Here is a 6000-nt window from a genome sequence, read left to right as displayed (position 1 = left end):
ACAAAACACAATACTATCATCATAAGGCTGCCGTCACACTAGCAGTATTTGGTCAGTATTTTACATCAGTATTTGTAAGCCAAAACCAGGAGTGGAACAATCAGAGGCAAAGTATAATAGAAACATATGCACCACTTCTGTATTTATCACCCACTCCTGGTTTTGGCTTACAAATACTGATGTAAATTACAGACCAAATACTGAATGTGTGACGGCAGCCTAAGTGACATTATACACAGGAGTTCTGTACTTAGTATGCAGTGTCTGTGTAGAGGTAATACAGAGATCACTGGTGACATTATACACAGGAGCTCTGTATATAATGTATAGGTAATACAGTGATCACTGGTGACATTGTACACAGGACCTCTGTATATAGTATACAGTGTATAGTGTCAGTGTATAGGTAACACTGACTCACCAGTGACGTCTCTAGGTGAAGTCCTTCATCTTTCATCCAGCACAGACCGCCGTCACTTCATCCAGCCAGGACTCGTTTCTGCAGGAAATAACACAGTTATCTCGAGCTCCGCTTGCAGAACACATTACTTAATTTTTCACAACTTCTACATTAAGGCCCCGTCTCACATAGCGAGATCACTAGCGAGATCGCTGCTGAGTCACAAGTTTTGTGATGCAACAGCGACCTCAGTAGCGATCTCGCTATGTGTGACACGTACCAGCGACCCGACCCCTACTGTGAGATCTCTGGTCGTGTCGGAATGGCCTGAGCCGTTTTTCGGTCGTTGAGGTCCCGCTGACATCGCTGAATCGGTGTGTGTGACACCGATCCAGCGATGTCTTCACTGGTAACCAGGGTAAACATCGGGTTACTAAGCGCAGGGCCGCGCTTAGTAACCCGATGTTTACCCTGGTTACCAGCATAAATGTAAAAAAAACCAAACAGTACATACTCACCATCTGATGTCCGTCAGGTCCCCCGGCGTCTGCTTCCCACACTGACTGAGCGCCGCAAAGTGAAAGTGAAAGTACAGCACAGCGGTGACGTCACCGCTGCGCTCTGCTCTCACTGTACGGCGGCACTCAGTCAGAGCGGGAAGCAGACGGCAAGGGACCTGACGGACATCAGATGGTGAGTATGTACTGTTTGTTTTTTTTGGTAACCAGGGTAAACATCGGGTTACTAAGCGCGGCCCTGCGCTTAGTAACCCGATGTTTACCCTGGTTACCCGGGTGCTGCAGGGGGACTTCGGCATCGTTGAAGACAGTTTCAACGATGCCGAAGTCGTTCCCCTGATCGTTGGTCGCTGGAGAGAGCTGTCTGTGTGACAGCTCCCCAGCGACCACACAGCGACTTACCAACGATCACGGCCAGGTCGTATCGCTGGTCGTGATCGTTGGTAAATCGCTATGTGAGACGGGGCCTTTACACCACATGAAGAAAAAAAGGCGATATAGTGTCACTCTGCACACTAACAGGACCGCCCCCCCATTTAAAACAGTGTCCTCAAAAAATAAAATAAATACATTACTGCAGTAATAATATCCCTTAATTAGCCCCTATGGTAATAATATTCCCCACCCTGGCCCCGTTTATCTCATTCCTGGCTCCAGCCATATGCTCTCCCATCCTGCCCTCATGAGTATCCATTCTACCCCATATGATCTCCCCATCCTGCTCCATTCTGTCTCCTTCGTATCCATCCTGCTCCATGATCCAATCCTGCCCCATGTCTTTCATTCTGCCCCGTGTCTCCAATCATGCCCCGTGTCTACATTCTGCCCATGCCTCCAGTCCTGCCCCCAGTGTGTCCAGCAATCTGCCCCAGTATGTCCAGCATTGCCCCCAGACAGTGTGTCCAGCAATCTTCCCCAGTATGTCAAGCATATTGCCCCAGTGTGTCCCGCATTTCCCCCAGTGTGTCCAGAAATCTGCCCCAGTGTGTCCAGCATATTACCCCAGAGTGTCCAGCATTGCCCCCAGACAGTGTGTCCAGCAATCTGCCCCAGTGTGTCCAGCATATTACCCCCAGTGTGTCCAGCAATCTGCCCCAGTATGTCCAGCACTGCCCCCAGTGTGTCCCGCAATCTGCCCCAGTGTCCAGCATTGCCCCCAGACAGTGTGTCCAGCAATCTTCCCCAGTATGTCAAGCATATTACCCCCAGGTTGTCCAGCAATCTGCCCCAGTATGTCCAGCAATCTGCCCCAGTGTCCAGCACTGCCCCCAGTGTGTCCAGCACTGCCCCTAGTGTGTCCAGCAATCTGCCCCAGTGTCCAGCATTGCCCCCAGTGTGTCCAGCAATCTGCCCCAGTGTGTCCAGCAATCTGCCCCAGTGTACAGCATTGCCCCAGTGTGTCCAGCACTGCCCCCAGTGTGTCCAGCAATCTGCCCCAGTGTCCAGCACTGCCCCCAGTGTGTCCAGCACTGCCCCCAGTGTGTCCAGCACTGCCCCCAGTGTGTCCAGCAATCTGCCCCAGTGTCCAGCATTGCCCCCAGTGTGTCCAGCAATCTGCCCCAGTGTCCAGCATTGCCCCAGTGTACAGCACTGCCCCCAGTGTGACCAGCAATCTGCCCCAGTGTCCAGCATTGCCCCAGTGTACAGCACTGCCCCCAGTGTGACAGCAATCTGCCCCAGTGTCCAGCATTGCCCCCAGTGTGTACAGCAATCTATTTGCCCCATTGTCCAGCAATCTGCGCCAGTGTCCAGCATTGCCCCAGTGTACAGCACTGCCCCCAGTGTGTCCAGCACTGCCCCCAGTGTGTCCAGCACTGCCCCCAGTGTGTCCAGCAATCTGCCCCAGTGTCCAGCATTGCCCCCAGTGTGTCCAGCAATCTGCCCCAGTGTCCAGCATTGCCCCAGTGTACAGCACTGCCCCCAGTGTGACCAGCAATTTGCCCCAGTGTCCAGCATTGCCCCAGTGTACAGCACTGCCCCCAGTGTGACAGCAGTCTGCCCCAGTGTCCAGCATTGCCCCCAGTGTGTCCAGCAATCTATTTGCCCCATTGTCCAGCAATCTGCGCCAGTGTCCAGCATTGCCCCAGTGTACAGCACTGCCCCCAGTGTGTCCAGCAATCTGCCCCAGTGTCCAGCAATCTGCCCCAGTGTCCAGCATTGCCCCCAGTGTGTCCAGCAATCTGCCCCAGTGTCCAGCATTGCCCCCAGTGTGTCCAGCAATCTGCCCCAGTGTCCAGCATTGCCCCAGTGTCCAGCACTGCCCCCAGTGTGACCAGCAATCTGCCCCAGTATCCAGCACTGCCCCCAGTGTGTCCAGCACTGCCCCCAGTGTGTCCAGCACAGCCCCCAGTGTGTAGCAATCTGCCCCAGTGTCCAGCATTGCCCCAGTGTACAGCACTGCCCCCAGTGTGACCAGCAATCTGCCCCAGTGTCCAGCAATCTGCCCCAGTGTCCAGCATTGCCCCAGTGTACAGCATTGCCCCCAGTGTGACCAGCAATCTGCCCCAGTGTCCAGCATTGCCCCCAGTGTGTCCAGCAATCTGCCCCAGTGTCCAGCACTGCCCCCAGTGTGACCAGCAATCTGCCCCAGTGTCCAGCAATCTGCCCCAGTGTCCAGCATTGCCCCAGTGTCCAGCAATCTGCCCCAGTGTCCAGCATTGCCCCAGTGTGACCAGCAATCTGCCCCAGTGTCCAGCAATCTGCCCCAGTGTCCAGCATTGCCCCAGTGTCCAGCACTGCCCCCAGTGTGACCAGCAATCTGCCCCAGTGTCCAGCAATCTGCCCCAGTGTCCAGCATTGCCCCAGTGTGTCCAGAAATCTATCTGCCCCATTGTCCAGCAATCTGCGCCAGTGTCCAGCATTGCCCCAGTGTACAGCACTGCCCCCAGTGTGACCAGCAATCTGCCCCAGTGTCCAGCATTGCCCCCAGTGTGTCCAGAAATCTATCAGCCCCATTGTCCAGCAATCTGCGCCAGTGTCCAGCATTGCCCCAGTGTACAGCACTGCCCCCAGTGTGACCAGCAATCTTCCCCAGACTTACCCCCCCCCCGCCGCACCCGCACCCGCACCGTGCGCCGGCTTATGTCCTCCTTCAGCCCCCAGTACCCCCGTCCTCATACTCACCTGTCCCACACACTGCACGGCCGTGCCGACATCCCTCGCGCTCTGTCCCGACTCCCGGCGGCGGCGCAGCATCGCATCTGCTTCCTGCTTGTGCGGTCATGTGATACTGTCATTAAGGTCATGAATATGCGCATATTCATGGCCTTAATGAGCGGTACCACGTGACCGCACAAGCAGGACGAGCTGCAGTGCAGACGCCGAGACCATCGCTGGAGCAGGGTCCTGGTGAGTATCGTCTTCAAGGGGGGGCGGGCGGGCGGGGCCCTGGAGCAGTGGGGGCCCTACCAGCAGGTGTCTGTGCCTGGGCCCACCGGAGGATCCTCCGGTTCTCCGGTGGGCCAGTCCGAGCCTGAACACGAGTCAAAAACTGCATATATATCTCATATCTGGATGCTAACCTACTGAACCGCCGCATAACCTGCCCTACCCTCTCCTAGTGTATCCTCACCCATCCCCTGCAGACTGTGAGCCCTCGCGGGCAGGGTCCTCCCTCCTTATGTACCTGTGTGCCTTGTTTTTTGCTCATGTTTAATATATTTGTCTATATTTGCCCCGTATTCACATGTAAAGCACCATGGAATAAATGGCGCTATAAAAATGTATAATAATAATAATAATAATAATAATGCTTTACAGTATGAGCAACTTTGGATATATCTTTCTATTTTTGTTATGTTCTTCCTCAAACTAAGTGGTAGCACAGGTATATGGAAGTCACCAAAATCTCCTCCCTCCATACATGGGCTACGTCAAACCAAGCCTGCCGTTCAATGGGGATCTGGAGATGATGTGTAGATCTATTATTCACATACAGTATATAGATATCAACTGTTAGGAAAAAAAAAAACTATAAGTATCAAATATTTGCTTTTTTCTGGACTGAAAGCTGATGAAATCTCTTTGTTTCCAGATTGTAACACCATCTACTGTACAATTGCTTAACATATCTATGACCAAGAAGCAAGGATGGGATAATATCCATAGGGGAAACAGCCGCTAAATGTTCTCTGGAATTAATGATTTACTTTATTTTTTAAATAAAATAATAATATAATTGTGTGTTAAAACTCTGTCATGATCTCTCCTTCTATAATAACTGCACATCATATACGGAATTGGAATCTCAGCAACCTTGATCACCATTTGTGTGGGTGTATGTATGTGTGTAAATTGGCTATTTCCCTAATTCCTGTGTGTACCCGTCATGAAAAGGCTGAGAGAGATCCTTATGATTTCTTCCAATTATGTTTCACCTCTTAGAGTTTGTCATCCAGATTTCTTCACTTCCTAACTCAATTTATATACAGAGAAACAAATCTAATACTCCAACACAGTGTGTCCATGTAAATAATAGCTTCACTCAATGTGCCCCTCTGAATATGATATATCACAATCTTTGCATTCTGTCACCCAAAATAAGTATTACTCTACTTGGTCATACACCTGACTATACTGATCTTGTGCAAGTGTAGCTAAGTGTAACTTAGTGCACCTACAAGAATTCATGCTCTTTTGAAGGCAAAGGGTGGTCATACCAAATAGTGATTTCATTTACATTTTTGTTTTGTTAATTAACGTTGCAGTTTATTTGATCAATTAACAAAATGCAAACACTTCTGTTTTTGAAATGTTCTTACTTTGCAGCATTTTTTCCACACCTGCCTAAACATTTTGCACAGTACTGTATATGCAGAATGTACTGTCCAAATACATCATCAACATCACTTAAAGGCGCCATATGACGGCTAACATCTATGTCAACACAATTTACCCTTTCACAGGATCTCTCAGCTCAGTGGGCATGAGAGAGCTGCTGACAGTCACCTTTTAGTAGTGGATTATCTCCAGAGAGATTGAAAGGATTGACCATTGGACTTCCAACATGATAATGCTACTCTGCTCCATGTGGAAAGTCAGGAGTCCTTAATACATGCTAGACAATAGGCCAATCCTTCTGAT

The 6000-nt window shown here is 50.8% G+C and overlaps 1 long non-coding RNA gene across 1 annotated transcript in view; it reads right to left on the bottom strand.

The window, feature by feature from the left end:
- Positions 1-464: 464 nt before the first annotated feature.
- The window catches only part of LOC143810052 (uncharacterized), a 47871-nt gene continuing 42335 nt past the window's right edge, over positions 465-6000 (bottom strand). Inside the window, exons 2-3 of the long non-coding RNA XR_013222623.1 lie at positions 4042-4118; positions 465-499 (exon numbers count right to left, since the gene is read on the bottom strand). This is a non-coding gene — a long non-coding RNA (uncharacterized LOC143810052). The remainder of the gene's footprint in view (positions 500-4041; positions 4119-6000) is intronic.

Source organism: Ranitomeya variabilis, chromosome 2 (assembly GCF_051348905.1).
Source record: "Ranitomeya variabilis isolate aRanVar5 chromosome 2, aRanVar5.hap1, whole genome shotgun sequence".
NCBI lineage: Eukaryota > Metazoa > Chordata > Amphibia > Anura > Dendrobatidae > Ranitomeya > Ranitomeya variabilis.
The sequence above is the reverse complement of the archived record's forward strand: the minus strand, read 5'-3'. Positions and strand labels throughout refer to the sequence as shown.